Raw genomic sequence first — 20,982 nt, forward strand, 5'->3', positions numbered from 1 at the left:
CTGTTTTATTTGTTTATGTCTTATGTTTTTATGATTCTGTAAACTTCTTGATTTTATGTTGCTTTTAAGTGTACAGCGACCTTGAGTGTTTTGAAAGGCGCTTTCAAATAAAATGTATTATTATTATTATTATTATTATTATTATTATTATTATTATTATCCATTAACCTTTTACCAATAACCATTTCAAACTATTTACATAACAATCAGCTGTTCTACATTCAATAAGATGCCACACAAATTATTTGTGCCACTCCAAAACAATAATTTCTGTCCACTATAAAGGAGAACATCACAGCCTGATACCTGCAGGTCTGACGGCAGCAGGTGTATCACTCCTTTTTCTACCTGGATACAACCGTCGCCTCATTGTTCTGACCAATGACTGTAGAAAACATGGACGACGCCACAGCTCCCCAAAAATGAAGCCAAAACGTCTCTATTGCCCCCTGGTGTCTGGCTGCAGTATAGGTCATAAACCCCGCCTCCGACTAAATTAAATTTATTCTCCTCAGATAATTTTTTTCCAAAGATTCTTTCTTTTGTTTTCAATAGTTCTCATCACGCTGATGTCCAAGGGGTCTCCTTTCCCATAAGTTTGATTCTAATTACTACAGCGGTGATGTTAAATTGGGGTGAAACATCATCATAACAGCTTTGACTCATGCCATTGTTTTGCCCCCTTAGCTCCAGGTGTTGTGCTAGACAGTGATCGTGATTACCGCCCGCGGGAGCGCGCGCAGCTGCTTAAAGCTGTAGCGCCCAGATTACTTACACCTACTTCTGTGCAACTGATATAAGATGCGGTAAGCTGAACACAGCTTCAACCGTCTGTTTGTTGAAAAATAGTAACGGACCGCGTTTTCTTGTTAGTAACTGTAACGGCGTTGTAACGATAGGAATAGTAATTAGTTAGATAGTAACGCCGTTATTCCCATCACTGCTCATAATAGAGATGTGAATAAATATGAGAATTGCTAAAAATAAACAAACACTTTTCAATTCTTTGCTTCTTTTTATGACCATTACAAGCTGAGTTCCAGGTTCTGGGAAGACCAGTCCATGACTAATGATGTTCCTGTGTGTATTTCTTTATCCAGGTATGCTTATATTGCATTGACAAGTGTGTTTGGGATCATTGACATGATGGTATTGCATGGTAGATGAAAATCTGACTGTACTTTTGTGTTTTCACAAGTCCATCAGTTTTCAAAAATCCCCAATGGCACTAGTCTGGGATTTAACCCCAAACCCTGAGAGAGTCTCTACCATATTTTACAAACGCTCACTGTTTTAGCTCTCTCCTTACGGCCTCCACATATTGATGAGAAGCTCGAGCTTTTCTACGCTCGCTTTCCTTAAGAATGGTATCTTAATGGCCACACTTTCATTGAGCCCTTTCACTTCTGGTGAAGCTTTTTGGTAGCCAAATATGAAGAAATGAGGGTCTGGACTCTGGAGAATCCGAATTTTACATGGTACTGTACATAATTTGGGATTAATTAAATAGGTTCCAAGTTCAAAGTAATGTGGGCAGGCTAAATTAATGTTTAGGCCTGCCCACAGGTGCTGAAGACCTGCAAATTTTTTTGCAACCCAGCTAGACTGGACATCTTGACATAAATGTCAGTTTGGTGCAGCAGTATAAATTACTGAAGGCGGAAATATCTTCTTTTGATTATCTTGGTCCTCATTGGACTAGATTTGGATGACTATTACTGTTATTAGTGCTAAATAGCACACTTTAATTTAAAAGATTCCTGGAAAGTAGCTGTAAAACCAAGCTCCACTTTCCTTTTTTTGACTCTCTGTAGAAATAGCCACTGTATGGCAGTATGAAAGAAACTGCTCTGTTTTTGCAGAAGCAGCAGCAACAGCAGCAGCAGCAGAAAAAGGCGAATAATAATAAGAAGTATAAGAATTAAAGAAGGAGAAAAAGCAAATGAAGTAGAAGAAGAAACCACTTCATCCAAATACTTTAGTGCAGCTTTTCATTGGCTGTGGCTACAATGTAGCTTGCCATCACCAGTGTGTGAATTTGTGTGTGAATGGGTGGATGACTGGTTGTGTAAAGTGCTTTGGGGTCCTTAGGGACTAGAAAAGCGCTATACAAATACAGGCCATTTACCATTTACCATTTCTGATCTGCAACTTTTCAACCTCGTGCATGAAATTAAACAAAAAAAAAATTATATTTTTTATTGTAAAGACTTTTTAGTTTAATGGGGAAACAATCAAATTAGGTCCTGACAGCATTAGTAATGTGTAAGAGCATGTGTGTCGTGTTTTTGTACAGTGCAGCAAGCCATTCTTCTCCCAAATGATTTTGTAGCACATCATACATAATTTGTTGTTGAAACAGTCCTAAAATGTTCTTTGTATTATAAAGCATGTATTGCCAAAGTCAAATCTAAATAATTGACAGAGTTAACATGGCTCTTGGTGATGAGTTTCAGCCTCCACCTGCAGTGACTGTGCATATCAGATACCACCTGGACTATTGTGGAAGAGAGGGGAAATGAAGACCATTAACAAAGCAGAGCTAGACATGACTATGAGCAAGGATGCAATTATATCAGTAGCCTGCTGTCATGTTTCTGTAAGAACCTGCTCTCTGCATAGTCCAGGTTATAATTGTGGTTGTCAGGGACGATGATGGATGACGGCAGATAGTCTCCAGTGCTGGGATGCAGGTAATAACTTGCATTAGCGTTACTTCATTCAGCAAGGTAATACAAACAGTCATGCTGGCACATATTGAGGAACTTGCCCATTTTACTTTATGACAAGTAGTTTGATATATTTCATTATCTTTTCCGCATATGAGTGATTTTATAACTCCCACTTTTATTTAACTTTGAAAATAACACAAGCATAAAGATGGAAGTGGTTTTTAATAAAGCTCAAGGACTTAAAAATGTCTGAAAAAAATAATATACTCAACAATGCACTACTCATACTGTGAGTAACCATCAAACAGTATGTCAAGTACGTCAAATATGATGGAAGGCAACTATCAACTCTTTAGGCTGGACTTGAGGGTTTGTTTTCCATGTTAACCATTTTGCCCAGCACAGCATTAGTTCAGATGGGTTACAAACTCAGTCTCAGTTCATCCAAGGACATCAGCTGAATTTAGTTCCAAGCTTACTTCACCTAATGGCTCATCCGATACACTTCTACACATTCAACTGGCAAATGTCAGAGTGTTTAGCTACTTTACGCTGTGTAAAGTTGCTACAAATCTGCAAGCTGCTTTGCAGCCCACCTCGACTCCAGTTCTACCTATTGTGTAGTTTCTGACTTAAATAAAACTCATGTCTAGGGTCTTGCTGCTGCCTTTCCTACCTCTGCCTTTTCATATATGCATACAGATAATGATGGGCAGAGACATGCTCTCTGTTGTGGACGTCTCAGAACAGATTAGTTTCCCCTTACCCATAATGCCCCTGAAAATGGCACTATTTCTGTTCAAAGAATTGTCACGGTTCTGGGACAGTTTCGAACCAGTATTTTGAGTTTTGATTGTTAGTTTATTTTTGAATGATGGTTGTGGTTTTGGGCGCTATGGGTATTATTATAATGATGATTATTATTAGAATTCTATGTTTCTGTTTATTCATGTTAAGGATTTGTTCTCGGTTGTATCTCACGTTTAGTTTAGTTCAGGTTTCATGTGTCATTCTCTGTCTGTCTGTCTCTCAGTGTCAGGTCTGCGTCTCATGTGAGTGTGTTCAGTTTTACCTCTGTCTCGTCTTGTTGATTATTCCCAGCTGTGTCCACCACCTGTGTGTAATTCCCCTGTGTTTCTCTGTGTGTATTTAAGTCGTGTCCTCTGTCATTGTAGTCGCTGGTCCGTCTGTGTATTCACCATGTTTCATCCGTGTGTTCCCTGCTGTCTACCATCGTCTGCCTCTGCTCGCCCTCCTTCATGTTCGTGTTCTGGTTTCTGTGCTGTAGTTCAGTTGTTTTCCAGTATAGTTTAGTTTGTCTTCGTTTGCCACTTTCCCTTTGCCGTTTATTCAATAAACCACCTTCACACCTTCACGACTGCCTGCGTTTGGACCCTCGTTCATTTCTTCCACACGGCTCTTCTCACTCGCCGTGACAAGAATGATGATTTGTGAAATGTTCATAAAGCCATTAAAGCCCGCCAATAGTCGCTGAAACATTTCATCCTGCTCAGCTAGCACCGTGGCTAAAAATTCAAGTTTTGTCCTTTGAAGTGCATTAGAAACTATTAGCGCCAATATAATATATTTCCAAAATGAAATGACTATATATAGACTTGAACAACATCAAAGCCTAAAGATCATGTAATGGCTAATAGCATAACACCAATAACATACTTTAAAGGTAAAGTGTATAAAATAGCACCACTAGACTGCAAATTGGAGTCAACTGAGTTCTGTGTTCTTACACATCCCAATTCAAGTTCATAACCCTGGCTACGGTGGCCACTGTAAGACAAACAGCTCTGGCTGCCATTCATCTGTAGTGAGTGTAGGCTGTCAACATACTGTTTACCTCAGCTGTCAAACCAGGTGCTTGTGTCTATTTACTCTGAGAAGAGGCTGTAAAACTTTGTGAAAGGAGTCCAATACAAGTTGATGAGTCAGTAAAGCTCACTTCTTTCCGATGACAAATACTGAGGTTAGTTGTTGAGAAAATCCCAAACTTTTCTGTTGGTACAGGTTGCTATTTTTGCTACTGGTAGCCTCTGTTAGAGGCTGTTAGCTGGAATCAGTGAAACGTAGTTAAAAGTTGACACTCTCAAAGAATTTCAAACTGTTTATCAGAGAGCTTTTATGAGCAAGAGTCCACATCGATTTATTTTTAGTGGATTCATTCAAAGTTTCTGAGAATGCATGAATTGGAGGAAGATGTAATTACACACTAATCAATGGATACTTATGAGTAAAATATTCATTTTCTAAAAATTAAATAGCCCCCCAAAAAGCTGACGTTTAACAGAGATTAGGTGGTGGTGGACTCAAATACAGACAATGTCCCTCACAAAAAAGTGAGGTAATGATGTATGCAACTAGCTGAGGAAGCAGCTGGTGAGTTGTAAGGTAGGGTAATCTAGCATTAGGTTTCTCCAGGTGAAATGGTGGAGGGTGGGCAAGGACGAGTGACTCCATAGACCTAATCCCAAGCTCTGCATTCTAATAACTAGCAGGAAAACGCAGGTAATCAGGGACATGAAGCAAGGAGACAAGTATAAGGTAAATAGAGGGAAGAAGAGACAGTCAGTCTTACTAGCTGACCTGAAGGACCTGGAAGGGCATTTTACCACCATCAGTTAATGTGTAATTGAATCTGGCAATCAGGTTAATGCATATTACAATTGAGAAATGTTTTATTTGCTGTCACCTAGGATTGCTTGCTGAAACTTGAGCATGTAGCTAGCTACAGTTCAACAAAAATCATCAAACACAAGCTGTTTCTGCACATTTTTCCACAAAATGTAATTGTGAGCTAAACACACACTTGGTGCATTTCCCAGGGAGAGAAAAACGTCTCAAAATACCGAGAGCTTGCTGGTGAAAATGCTCAGCTTAGGCCAGTATAACCAGACTTGAAATGAATGGGTGACATCAGTGTCTTTTGCCAGCATCACGTCAAAAGGTTTCCCCATCAATGCAATTTAACAGCTATGATGTCAGTTATGTTTCAGTCTTGTCAAAGAAGCTTTGAGTGTTCAGAGCATCCATTCTTTTTGTCAGCACAGCCTTATCTCAGTGGGCTCACACAGGAACTAAGCACTATTAGTAATGGTGGCTGGTATGAGCTCTTGGTCTCTGCCTGGCTCTACTTACTCAGTAGTGTTTCAGCAGTTTCAAATGAAAAGGGACCTGGCAAGCGGCTGAGGCTTCCATAATAACCACAATAATTATTTGAATTGTTCAGTGACTGCGGCAAAGTGTTCATACTTTACATAATAATAGAGAGCCAGGCGTTAATGGCTGCAGGCAGAGGAATTTTGAAAAACGGTCATAACCACATCCCAGCGGAGCAATTGTGAATCATTTATAGTGTTTGTTATTCTGGGAATTGAGAGATTTAGTGCTATTAAGCAAAGGAAAAATTAAAAGATACAGTTTGACCCAATAAAATTATATTTTCTTTGTATTGGGGACTTTTGGACTAAAATAGGTTTTGTGTATGTGAACAGTTGCAATCTGTATAATTTTCTTTAAAAGCAAAAGAGAAAACTTGGAGACTGCAAAGGGACCAATCTTCTAACCCCTGGGGCAGGTGCTGATGTGTTTACTCATTTACCTCACTGTGTGAGTTTGACTATTACTTTTTGCTGTGTGGGCTTTGCATTAGCTAAGAAATAAGCAGCTTTTTAGCCAGTCCTCACTACCCACAGGGCTGGTTCAATACAAATTTATTTAGTCTTGTCAGTTAGAGTTCTGCTTGGGGTTGAGTTGTGGATCACAATGACACTTTTCTTGCAAAATAGCAAGACAGACATTTTCTTGGGGGCGTCTGGAGGGGTGGAAATGACTGGCAGCCAAAATTATAGCACATCCAGATGATTCCTACAAAGCAGCCATGGCAAATAGTGCTGATTAAGGTGGCAGTGCAATTTTAGTATATACTAAGTCAATGTATTTAAAACCCAGAGTTACTCTTTGGAAGTACAAGTAACCACTATTAAGCCCAAATAGTCTTCTTGTCCAGCAGATGCTACAAATAAGTATAAATGTGTTTGTGTCATCTTTGAAAATCATATGATCTGTAAATCTGTCAAATTCAGTTTTGTCCATTTACAACGCAACAGTAACAATACACATAACAACCCAAGATTAGGTAACCTTTCCATTTGGTTGTCCACCAGGTGTCTCTGCCCATCACACAGGCTGTGTATAAAAGATGAATAGGTTTTATATACAACAAGTGCCTTAAACCTGCATCCTTTCTAATGGCCTGTAGGGAGCAATTTCTCTGGCTCCAAAAGAAGAACCTTTACAGGCTTAGTTCTTATAGTTGCAAAATCATATAGGACACAACATGGTGCACATTATGTACAGATTTCCATTAGAGCATGGGAGGCAGAGCCTTCAGTTTTCAGGCCCCTTTTCTATGGAACCAGTTTCCAGTTTGGATTCAGGAGACAGACACAATCTCTACTTTTAAGATTAGGCTTCAAACGTTCCTTTTTGCTAAAGCATATAGTTAGGGCTGGATCAGGTGACCCTGAATCCTCCCTTAGTTATGCTACAATAGATGTAGGCTGCTGGAGGATTCCCATGATGCACTGGGTGTTTCTTCTTCAATCACCTTGTTCACTCACTACGTGTTAATGGACCTCTCTGCACTGAATCATACGTGTTATTAATCTCTGGCTCTTTTCCACAGCATGTCTTTATCCTGTCTTCCTTCTCTCACCCAAACTGGTCGCAGCAGATGGCCCCGCCCCTCCCTGAGCCTGGTTCTGCCGGAGGTTTCTTCCTGTTAAAAGGGAGTTTTTCCTTCCCACTCTCCCCAAAGTGCTTGCTCATAGGGGGTCATATGATTGTTGGGTTTGTCTCTGTATGTATTATGGTAGGATCTACCTTACAATATAAAGCGCCTTGAGGTGACTGTTGTTGTGATTTGGCGCTGTATAAATAAAAATGATTGAATTGAATTGAATTGAATCTAATTCAGTCCAATCCAATTTAGTACAGGTTTATTTATTTAATCCAAATCACAACAACTGTAGTCTCAAGATAGTTTACATTTGAGGTTCATAACCCTGCAATATTACAATAAACAAAAGAAAAAACACATGGGAATGGTCAAAATAAAGGATGAACCAACCCAGAATCAAAAACAAATTGGATTTTGGAGCGGCATCCATCATATCACGTAAATGATGTCCTTTATACAAAGTGTATTAATGTAAAGAATAACAGTAGGATTATCAATTTTCTGCCATCTAATCTACAGAAAACAATGCTTAAAAGCTTTACTGCTAGCTAGTTATCAAGAAAAAATAAGCCAAATGCTTAGTAAAGTGTTACATCCATGTAAATAACAAAATTAAAGTGGACTGACGTGGTTTTCTGTTTTTATTTCTGTTTGGGTTTTGTAAAGAACTAACCATAAAACTGAAAATTGTCACAGCTGGGACTATATCGAATGTAAAAGTTTTATTAGCTTGCCACTTCATTATTTATTTAAACTTTTATGTTAATAACCCAAAATAACAACACCTAAGGACTCTTTAATTTAAAAAGAAGTGCTGTAGTTAATAGATTATTTAACATCTTCAGGAGAGGCAGATGGAAGTAAATGTTCACCTTTCTCCCAAGTTGGTTGTGGGTACTTTCTCAGGTGAATTTCAGTTAAAACTGCTGTATTTGGTGGGAATGATTCCCTTCCACAGGCTCCGGTGAAGGTAAGGTCTCTCCAAATCCACAGGGGAATATTTCGTTGAGAGTGTGAGTGTGTCAGGCAGACACTCCAGGACAGAATCTGCAACAACGGAGGATTGGTATATACGAAAGAAGCAAGCAAAGAAGCCTAAATTACTCTACTGCCAGAATAACAATCATAGAAATGGATGGGATATATGTAGATAGTTGATGACATTTGGGTGGGTTGGTGGAAACTGGGGTAGACGTGTCTCCTTCTGGGAGGGGTAAGCAGAGTTAATACTCACATCCACATGTGCACGATAGAGAAAGGAGAGACAGAGCAAGTAGAGGAGAACACAAAGAAGAAAGATCAGAACACGAGAGGAAAAGAAGACGATGATACATTTGCAAAATGTATCCCCATGTGTAGGCTTTTACAGCCAGGCCCTAGCTCAACTTTGGTCAATAACTTTTTTATAGTTTTTGACGTGAAGTCAGAAACATTTTTTCATTCTTCAAATTTGGCCAATAGGTTCAGTTAATGGACAGCACTAAACCATGACAGAAACGGACTAAACACCTAAATGTTCAGATACTGGATAAACTGGGGGGCTGGTATAGTCTAAGAGTAAAAGTAATATCCTCCTTTTCAGGTTAGAGTAAAGCGCCAGCATCCTCGGCATCCTCTGGAATTATGGAAACATGGCAGCGTGTCTATATGTGTGTGTGTTTTATGCATTTTGAATGTGGACCGAGTTGGAATAGATGTATGTGTGTATATCTGTATGAACATGTCAATGTAGAACTCCTGTCTGCTGCGTGCTGATAAATGCAGTGCCTGTGTGCCTTTCATCAGAACTGTCGCTCTCTCTGTCTCTCTCTCTTTTTTTTTTTTTTTTTTGCAGCTTCGACTCAAAGAAGAGTTTTGCCGAAAGCAAGAAATGATTTAACTGAGTTGTCTCCGTTTGTAGATCGGATAACAGGATGACAGGAATTTGCAGTGAATGTGAAAATTATATGTAGTCAAAGAGTGCCTGAGAATACTTTTGCTCTAACTACATTTGCATAAGTGAATAAAAGACATTGTTAAATCTTCATAATAAAATGCTTTTCCTTTGTGACGGGTAGAAGTAAGTGAATTTTGGATACGCATAATATTCTTCACAAGGCAAATAAAAGTTCTGATGAATCATTTTCATCTCAAGGTGTCAGGGAAAAAAATGACAATTATAACCACTGTGAAAGAGAGTTAATACCTGAGGTGAGACTTTAGCAGAATACTACACTTAAAACCATGAGACACAAAGTGTCAAGAGAGGCTGTCTTAATGGTTCTCTTTTTAAAATATGTTTAAACACTGGGTTGCTTTCACACTAGGCCCACATAGCAAGCAGTCTGGCCTGGATCTGGTATCAAGCCGGCACTGCTGGTTGACTTCTGGCGTGATAAGACGTATGTCATCCAGATATGGGCCAGGCATGACATAGATGGCACTGTCTATGTGATGGCATGCCACATCTGGCCCGATTGTGGTTTGGGTTATGTGGCTCAGGCTCATAGAAAACAGGTCTGGCCTGGATCTTGCATCAAGCTGGCACTTCTGACTGACCGGTGTCTTGGCAGGGTGTATGTCAACCAGATGTGGGCCAGGTTTGGCAATGATGGCACTATTTATGTTCCTATTTTTCTATTTTAGTTAGAAGACCTAAATGCCATGTTGCAATACTATAATGCTATAGTACCTGTAACTACAGGAGTCCAACAAAGAATGGCCACGCATCATACTGATGTCTTCGGAAATTTATTTCTCTCTCTCTCACTCTTATTGTCTTCAGACACCGTGAAAACTGAAGAAACACAAAGTTTACAACATAAATGTTTTGAGCTTATCAGTCTCTCATGTCAGTGTCCATAAACAGTCTTGTGCAAGCAGAACAGAAAAAATGCACAATAATGGATATAACAAAAATGTCCTCTCATTAACAGTGTAGAACACGTATTCAACATTATACAAACAATATACATGAAACCATACCGTGTGCGCCTCTTGGACCACATGCAGAATAACATTAACGCTGAGGCTGTAGATGCATCTGTAGCCATGTATCCATGCTAGCTCCACGATGCCATGGTTGTGCTCTCAACCAAACTCTGGTCATGTGACAATTACAACTTTACCTCATACAAACTTTACAGCACTTTACATATTAAACGAACCCATATTTTGTAATCACATATTTTAGACATGTTTTTTAATTAATGTTCAACTTTTATCATCTTATCTTATAAATAAATGAACTAAATTAAGCATGAACCTATCACAGAAACATGAAATAACCAACTTTATTTTAACTGTCTCAGGGACAGTTACAGTAGCCAACGTTCCAAATGCAGGTTTGACAGGTTTGTGAGTGTACACTATATCCAAAACCTAGTGACGATTTACTCATCTTTGCCACCGGGTGGCTGTAGCTCAGGAGGTAGAGCAGGGCACATACTGATCGGAAGGTTAGTAGTTCGATCCCTGGTTTCTCCAGTCTGCAAGAGCATGAATGTAGTTAGACACTCAGTCTAGAGAAAGTGTGTAAATGTGGCATGTTGTGTAGAGTACTTTGAGTAATCCGGAGGAGTAGAAAAGTGCTATATAAGAATCAGTCCATTCATGTTAATTTTGCACTATCATGTTCCGGCACATGTTGTTATTACATGGCTTGATTAAGGTACACATTAGGCTGACATCTGGGCCAGCAGCGTGTCTGCAACTGGCCCGTGGCTGCACACAACTTACACATGGCCCACATACTGCAAAGAATGATGGCCCTTTGGTGGCCCAGATCAGATTTGCCAGAGGTAATCCACACATGGGCCAGCACAGGACCACCAGTGTGTCTGCAACTGGCCTCTGGCAAACCAGATCTGGGCCACCAAAGGGCCGTCATTCTTTGCAGTATGTGGGCCATGTGTAAGCACACTCTGTGGGCCAGATCGGGGCCATACCGATGTTGCTATGTGGGAGGCATGATTGTTCCCTCTCCCCATTTCCTTGCTAGCCCACACTCACACCACAGTTGCATCCCAAACCCTGAAGCATGTTTCACTTTTTCTCTTTTGCTCAAAATATTTCATCCCACATCTTTTTTTTCTCCACCTTTCATTTACCCCAAACTGAAAGTCTCATCTCAACCACCTCATTAAGATGTGACAGTTTGTGTACACGAAAGTGCTCTGCAGGCGAATTCATCATTCTGTGTAATTTATTCCTTAGTTAGATCAATTTTTCTTTTTTTCACATCCATGGTGACTCATTGTCCTCGCACCGTGTTGTGGCAAATTTGAGGTCTGTGAATGAGCATGGTTAACAATTACACCAGATGCTTTTTCCAACTGTCCGAGCCACCCTTCTGTAAGTGCACCACAGCATGTCACACAAAAAAATCACAGGAGCCATCTAGGCAGGGCTGAAAATAGGTAGAGGAAACCAAAAGAAGAACATGAACTGACAGTAAGATGATTTAAGAGGATGTATATTATATGCACAAACTGCAGGCTGATAGGGAATTGCAGACTGGTGGGGAGTTAGATATAGCTGAACTTGTTTAATAAAGGCGAGAATAATGAGCTCAATGACAAGGAGGAGATATAACAACACCTAAAACATATAACAAAAAATATACACATTAAAAACACATAATAATAACCCTTCATAACCAAAAGACACTAAAGATGGAGACAAGAAGGCTTACAATAAGTATCAAAACAGGGTTGTAAATCAGCAAATTATTAATAAAACCATCACTTAAAAGCAAATCTAGACTTTCAAAGTTTTAATCAGTTGTACAGAGACACAGATGAAGCCACAAAAAAAAGAAAAACCTTCAGTGATTATGTAGAATCATATGCGTGCCTTTATGTGTCAGTGCCCTGGCATTTTAATCGGTCTGTTTGTCCCAAGCTGCCAATGTTGATTCAGAGCATGTTTGATCAGTCTGCTTTTTCTAGCATCCAATATGTCAGCAGATGATAACACTCTCCCACCGAGTGGGCCTTATCTGAATCATTACAGTTCAAAAGTTTAAAAAGGGCAACCCCCCACTGCATGAGAAAGACAATCAATTTCTTTCCCTATCAGAGATAAGATTAAGATCTGAGATGAGATATTCAAACTTGGTGTAGAGCTGCCCCGACATACTGATTAGAAACCGATTTGTTTTTATGTTCTGAGATAGTCAGCTGGTTAAATCCTCCGGCTCTCAGACTGTGAGCTTATCATCTCTTTCTGTCCATGCTGCCGTCTCCTCTCGCTGAAAGAAGAACAAATTGTCTCTCTAGACACACAATGCCACCCACTTAATAATAAAATGTAAATTATGAAATAGAATTACAATAATCTGACTGGAAAAACTGATGTTTTATATAAGTCTGGCTACTTAAAAAGAGAAAAACTTTTCTAAGAATCACTCCTTAAATCCATCCATCTTCTTCCTCTATTCCGATTAAGGGTCGTGAGGCGGGGTACACCCTGGACAGGTTGCCAGTGTGTCACACGACCAACACAGAGACGCCTGTGACCAATTTAGAATCACCAGTTAACCTAACCCCGCCGAGTGCTTTTCAATGAACTATCGTGCTGCCCAGTTCAATTTAATTTTATTGACACAACAGTGTCAAGGTGCTTGCAAAAAATCAGAACAGCCTTTCAGAGAGCTGCTATATTGAAAAGCTACACCAAAAATAGGAGCAAAGACTTTAAGTTAAGATGAGAAATCTAAACTGTAAATGAGATTAAGTCAATGAAGCATTACAGACTGTGCAGGAATCATTTTTGATTTCATTTGAAAACCCCACAGTGGCTTCCTTAATGAATGCCATTTTTTATACCATTTGCATAATTAAAAAAGATTCAAAACTTGAATAAAAACAGATTAAAACAAATTAACTTAAGCCTTTGCATTGAACATGCAGACAGGATTTTATTTTCTTAAACCTGTGCCCCGATTCCTTGAGTCTCTTTCTCACATGTTTTGCTCACATATTTGGTGGGAGGGACTGAAAGGATAGAAATCGAGGATGTGCAATGTGGGAAATGTGAAAGAGGGCCAAACTAAATGCCAGGAAGAAGGATATTAGGTAACAGCTGAACTTCATCTGACACTGACATGGGTTGGGAAAAAAGAGGGGGGCAGGTGTGTAAAAACAGAAAATACACGAGGATCTAATTTTCAAAATAAAACTTAGTTAAAAAGGAAAACAGTCACTTTAAACCCCAGGGTTTAAATCTGTACAATATTAGTCAAAATAGACTAAAGCGAGCTTTTATGACTTCAAATGTTGCTTCATCGCTCTATGCGTCCCTGCAGTTTAACAACAATTTTCATGGATTTTCACTCAGCTGTGTGCATTTAACATCTTTGTGTGTCCATCTGGCTGCATCTCATGTAGTTTAAACCCTTTTTTAATTTCCCCTTTGGGCTATTTTTGTGTCAAACTTCTCTTTAGAGGTGGAACTGAATCACAAGCAGTACTTAGAGTGAGCACTGTGATGTGATGCAAGTGATGACATTCTTTGAGTGAAGCAAGACTCTGTGAAAATAATTTTCCATGAACCAGATTGTGAAACAAACCAACACAACTAATTGCTCTATAGTCAAAAACATCCACAGAGTTGTAATTAATAACAGAACAGGTGCTACTTTCTATAAAGAGTGCATTCTCTGTCAGGATGCCAACATTTGAAATTAATAATAGCTGCTGAAACACTTGAGCTGAAACTGAAGGAATGAAATTAAAGAACCATTACTCTCTGACGTGTGAACCATTGCTGAGAAGAAACCAGCCTTGTTGTTATGAGAAAGGCAGCCCGGGCAGAACGCTAAATAAATCCAACACGCAGAGCTTGATGGCTTCCAAATCACACATGTCATGGATGCTCGTTCCTGTAGTGATCTACTTTCCTTTCATGAGATAACAAAAAGTGTATTTTCCACAAACAGACTGTGTAATCAAGCACTTACCTGCATCTGTCTCACACACACACACACACAGATATGCACACCTTCATACACCAAGTGACTTTTTGCACAATACTCAGCCTTTTGCACATTTCTATTGCACTGTTGTGTCTGCACTGTCTTCTGTCGCGCTGCCTCTGCTTTGGGTTTTTTTGCACATTGCACTTTATGTAGTCCTAAGGAAGAGGATTAGGGCCACTGGGGGAAAAAAAGAGAATTCTGACTTTAATCTCAGAATTCTGAGAAAAAAGTCAGAATTCATACTTTAATCTCAGAATTCTGAGATTAAAGTCAGAATTCTGACTTTAATCTCAGAATTAAAGTCTTAATTCTGACTTTTTTCTCAGAATTCTGATTTTTCTCAGAATTCTGCGAATAAAGTCAGAATTCTGAGAAAAAAGTCAGAATTAAGACTTTAATCTCAGAATTCTGAGATTAAAGTATGAATTCTGACTTTAATCTCAGAATTCTGAGATTAAAGTATGAATTCTGACTTTAATCTCAGACTTTAATCTCAGAATTCTGAGAAAAAAGTCAGAATTCTGACTTTAATTGCAGAATTCTGAGAAAAATCAGAATTCTGAGAAAAAAGTCAGAATTCTGACTTTATCTCAGAATTCTGAGATTAAATTCTGAGATTAAATTCTGAGATTAAAGTCAGAATTCTGAGATTAAAGTCAGAATTCTGAGATTAAAGTCAGAATTCTGAGATTAAAGTCAGAATTCTTTTTTTTTCCAGTGTCCCTAATCCTCTTCCGTATAGTCCTGTGTTGATTGTCTGTTATATGTCATATGTAGCACCATGAGCTCGGAGGAACGCTGTCTCATTTCACTGTGTACTGTACCACTGCACATGTTTGGAATGACAATAAAGGCACTTGACTTGACTTGACTAATTTTTCTAAATCTGGAGTCTAATTTCCAGTACCTAAAAATACAACAACTCAATACTAATTAAGTTTTCTTTAAAGAAATTGTATATAAAGTATACTCTGAGTATATAAGTAGTGTTTTAATGTATTTTAAATTATTTTAGATGACAAACAGCAGCACAACACAACACCTAACATTTTGTAATGTAAGAAGAGAGAAACATTGTTCTGTCCTCTAAAATACCCTGAGCTACTCTCTCCTTAAAATGATGAAAACTTCTCTTCTTTCCTGTAAAACCTCCAAAATCACCAGAGGGTATACAGTAGAACAAAGGGGTAAGTATTTTTAGGGACTGAAAGTTACATTCTAAATTCAGAAAGAAATCTTAGAGATTACACTGTAAGTCAGAAACTCTAGTATGAAATGCTTCTTCTCATCTCACAAATCCTTGCTCCTGTATCCCCCCATTCTCCCTTAAATGCCTGCCCCCATCTTCCTTCTATTTGGAGGATATATATGCTCACAAGTTATATTTTATACCTCACGATTCTGCACCCTGACTGCTTTTTGGAGAAGTTCCAACATCTCCCAAAAGGCCATGAAATGCACCACTATGACAGTCTCAAACTTTCACATGAGTGGGTTATATTTATGCGTAATGATTCACACTGTAGCTGACTACCTTTTTGGAGATGTTCTCCCGTTTTCCCAAAAGGCCTTGGGAAGCATTTTTTTTTTTGCCTCTTAGATTGCATTCAGAAAGTTTTTCCCTCTTGTAAGCAACTTTATGTAACAAATCATTTCCCCTGATACTTTATTGATGTGATGAGAGGAAAACAGGGCAGAAGAGGCGGCAGAAAAAGTGTAAACCTATACCAATGCTTCACTTGTTCACTTACTAACATCCAATTGCATGGAGCTAAAGTAACAAAGCAACCCAGAGAAAACATCCGAACACAGCTGAACTTAAATGATTTAGTACTCGTGACAGTAAAAAGGCGATATAGGGCATAGCCTGGCTGGGTTTAAGATCTAGTGCTCTCCTCTGCAGTTCACACAAAGATTTAAGGCAAGTTTAGCAAAAACTGAGCCTCTAAATTGTCTGTGTCCACAGGCATTGCTGTCCTATATACAGTATTTGAGGGTGCAAACATGAATCTGTCCCCTCAAGACTCAAACGGTCTTTCCCACAGAACGATCACATGTGTTCATAATTTCGGTCTTATGTCCCAGATGTTGCAACAGCTGAGTTACACTGTGGGTTTTATCTACACTACATTCATATTGTTTGTGGGCATGTAACTGAGCATGTGTAAGTTTCACAACTTCCTGCTTAACTCATTTTAGTTTTCAGACACAGCGATATAAATAATCGTGTGAATTATGACTGAATTCCATTCAGGTGCTGTGGGCCAGGGTCCATGATGGCATAGCTTACTGGCACACCTAAGTGGAGCAGAGCCACGTTCACCATGAGTGCTTACAGATGTGCGTTTCCCTGCCATGACATGTCAATATCTGCCGTGAGAAAGGTCTGTTAGGCTCGTGTCTGTTTGTGCAATGTGAAACCAATTCAATCCAGCTGGACAGTCTATTGTAATTTCCAAGCTGCGGATGGGATAAGTTGGGCTTGTTACAAATTGTCAAGCTGAACTTGGGGGGGGTTTACAACTGTAATTCAGTAACTTGAAAATAGTCTAAATATTGCTTTCAATTGCAAAAGAGTGAAACAATTTATTCTAATACATTTTATGGGAAGGCAATCAGCTTTGTTTTATATACATGTTTTGTGCTCGTGCGGTTGTATTTTTATTGCAGTTCTTTTTTTTCCTTTTTTTTTTTTGCCTGTCCCATTTGGTTCTAGAGCCGCCAGAATTGTTGTCTGAAGACCAACAAGGATACCCAATGGATTTATTTTGCCAAATGGATCATCATGGCATTGCCGTGTTGGTCCATTTGATCGACCTTTGTTTTTATTATTTATTTTATTTTATTTTCAGTTGTTACAGACGGGACAGACATGAGTGAGGGATAGGAAAGGGAGAAAGAAAGAGGAAGGAAAAGAAAAACAGAAGGGGAGAGGGACAGTGAGAAAGGGAAAAAAAATCTCCTGGATCACCTGTTGAGAGAGAAAGAATAGAAAACAAGCAAAAAAAAAACAGAGCAACATACTAAACACAACACCATCGCATTAATCTAGCTAAGTGTAAACAGCAGTAAATACTAAATATTGAATGTTGTTGTGCAGCACGCAGGACAGACAGCGCACAATGTGCTTTGAAGTAGCAGCCAAGAAAGGTGTGATTTAAGTCTACGAACAGTGAACACCTGTGTGCACACCTGTGTGGATCGGCGCGCTTGTATTCAAATGGTTTCCCCATGTAATGGTCTGCAAGAGGATGTAGAGAGCCATAGCCCCGTCCCCCAGGGCATGAAGCAGACATGGAGGAGATCCAGGCCCCAGACATCCAGAGGCCCCAGAGTGCGAGAGCCCAAGGAGGACCACCGGAGGGGCATCCGTGCCACCTTCATGGGAAGAGCTGAGGAGAGCCCCAGATGAGGGGTCACCCAGTAGCCACTGAGCAGAAGCTAGAGGGGGCTATTGCAGTTCTATGGGATTTCGTTAACCGTGAGTTTGTGCATTAAACCCAATTAAGGCTCTCACATTTATTTCTCACTGCTTGTAATGAGAGCTTTGTGAATGTAGTGTATCTTGTGTTAGTGATATCAGTGCTACTGTCTTTTTACATTAATGATTTATTCATTCAACTTTTTTAGTGTATAGAGGGCTCGTCAATATCACATTAAGTTTATATCATTAAGTATCACATGAAATCAGAAATAGTTTTATAATAAACAAAACTAGTTGATGCTGTTTGTTTTCTAAGATCTTGTGTTATATTATTGTCAGGATAACTGGTCACGGCTGCAGCCCAATACAACATGATCCAATAAACAGATGTAATAAACTTTCCAAACAATATTCTCAGAAAAAATAAAACTGCTATCATGATATTTAAAGAAGCCTTTAAAATGGAGGGAGAACTATTTCAGCCTCACATGACGTCATACTAGTGGAAATAAAACTAAATAGGAAAAACTGACGGGTGTGATTTGCTGCACCCTTGGAAACTAGTTTTGATTTACCCTTCTAAGCTGAGAAAATAGATTTAATTACAGTGTAAATTAGTGGGGAAATTCACACAAATGAACACCAGGAGAAGAGCATTGAAAGTGGATCTTCCCAAATTAGCCCTGTTATTTGCATTTAATGATGTTGCCTTCCATCGTGATGGTTACAATGTGTGTCCTCAATGAGGCTTAATTTATAAGATTTGAGTGCTTAGAGCTGCATCACTTTTATCTTCAAAGAGGGGATGAAATTGACAATCAAAAGTTAAGAAAGGTTTTGTGCATTTGTTTCCTTTTTGCTAAAGCATATAGTTAGGGCTGGACCAGGTGACCCTGAATCCTCCCTTAGTTATGCTGCAATAGACGTAGGCTGCCGGGGGATTCCCATGATGCATTGAGTTTTTCCTTTCCAGTCACCTTTCTCACTCACTATGTATTAACAGACCTCTCTGCATTGAATCATATCTGTTATTAACCTCTGTCTCTCTTCCACAGCATGTCTTTTATCCTGTCTTCCTTCTCTCACCCCAACCGGTCGCAGCAGATGGCCGCCCCTCCCTGAGCCTGGTTCTGCCGGAGGTTTCTTCCTGTTAAAAGGGAGTTTTTCCTTCCCACTGTCGCCAAAGTGCTTGCTCATAGGGGGTCACATGATTGTTGGGTTTTTCTCTGTATCTATGAAGCGCCTTGAGGCGACTTTTGTTGTGATTTGGCGCTATATAAATAAAATTGAATTGAATTGAATTCAATTAAGAAAAAATAGCACTAAAAATACAAGGAAACATTTTTAATGTCTGACTGAGTGGGCAGCCAACAGACAGCCTGCTGCTCACCATCTTAGTGCAGACTTGTAGAAAGTGGAAGCACACCTTTTTCTCTCTAAAGAGTTGAAGGAGTTGAGGCAAATAGAAAAGCGTGCACATGTGTTTCCTACAGTGCAAACTCATGTATTTACAAATACATGAGTATATAAGGGGGAAAAAAGCAAAAGGGGAAAAAAAAGACTATTTATATCCAGAGACAAAAAGCAAGACGCAGGTGAAAATAATCAAGAAAGACACAAGGAGACAGACAGGAAACAAAACCCCAAGGAAAGCCAATCTTCAAAATAAAAACAGGAAATAACCAAAGAACAGACAAGAGAGGACTGTCACAGGTGGCTGTCAGGCAGGCAGAGGTTGGACCCAAACACAGGACTTGAACACAAAGGGATAAACTAAGGAAGGTGCTTTATATTGCTGAACAAAATACCCAAACAGTACAAACAAGAAAAAGAAAGCCCCACAGTGGTAGCCCGACATCACACAGAAATGTCACATGATATTAAACAGAAGCTGTCAACTCCGCTCGGTAGATTGGGCAAACGTAATGAAGCCGTTCATTTCAAGTTATAGATTCAAGCTGCTCTTCACACTGCTTCTGCTTTTCGCCACAAGATGGCACCCTTTTCAATACAAGCTTCAGAAAGTTTAATTTGGCCATCACTAGAAACTGGGAACTAGGAGCAAAGTTGAGAACTGAGGAGCACAGGGAGACACAGCTACACGGGACAACGTGACACCAAGCAGAGAAAGACAGAAGACTTATATACACAGAGGATAAGTGAGTTTAGGCATTATAAATAACTTGGTTAGTTATAGGCACTTAAAATACAATGAAGTACAATACAATACAACGCTATGAGACGGGGCTGTTCACTAAAAAATCCTAAACACAAATCCTTTGGCACAAAACCTGGGATCATGATGCCCACAATAGCACAGCAGGCCATCTTCAGATGCACTTTGGTCTCAGGTCCCTGTGGTGTAAATGGTTTGTACCTTTTAACCAAAGTGGCTCTATAAAGAGGCAAGGTGCTCACCTGCACTCAGGAGTCTTGTCCAAAAGTCAGTCCAAACAACAACCCTGAAAACAACCTGCCACACTTGTGTGAAGAGGAGTTTGGCTCATGTACTTGTTATTGTGCAGGGATACACAATATTATAGATGTATTTCTCTTATCTAACTGATGTGATCTCTTCATTATGTGATAAACCTGTTCCTTGGGCTGCAACAGAAAGATAAGGTTCACCATTATTACATTTGGTAAGGGAAGTAAACAACAACAAAAGAAGATCAGAGACAGCTGACATTTTACTCCTATCGCTCTTTTCTTTGGGCCATCAGACTGATTTTTATCTAAGAATAGCATTCAGGCAGATACCACGACTCAGCTTTCATCACAGAGTTTGCCAAAAAGGTCAGAGAAAAGCTGAATCAGAAATAACGAAAGTTTGGATATGAAAAGAATGAAATACGAAGATTCAATTAAATAGACTTTTGTGCAGCGTAGGCCGGTGTAGGAAGAAGAACTTTATCTGAGTGTATGGAATCTATTCACAGCTAACATGAAGAGCAAGACACTGATATCCTTTGCTATTTTATATGTAGTTCGTTCCCGGAGTTGTCACCCGAAGGAAAATTAAATCAAAGTACTTTTCAAGTCCTTTGTGATGAGATCTCGGTGAGTTCTTTGTAGCGGCACATGAACCAGCCCTCTACTTGCAGCACGTTCTGTTTAGAGTGGACGTCTAGAGGACTACCGTCAAGACGGTATGGATTTTAAACCACCCGCAACA

This window comes from Neolamprologus brichardi, chromosome 7, assembly GCF_056152115.1.
Source record: "Neolamprologus brichardi isolate AB-2024 chromosome 7, ASM5615211v1, whole genome shotgun sequence".
NCBI lineage: Eukaryota > Metazoa > Chordata > Actinopteri > Cichliformes > Cichlidae > Neolamprologus > Neolamprologus brichardi.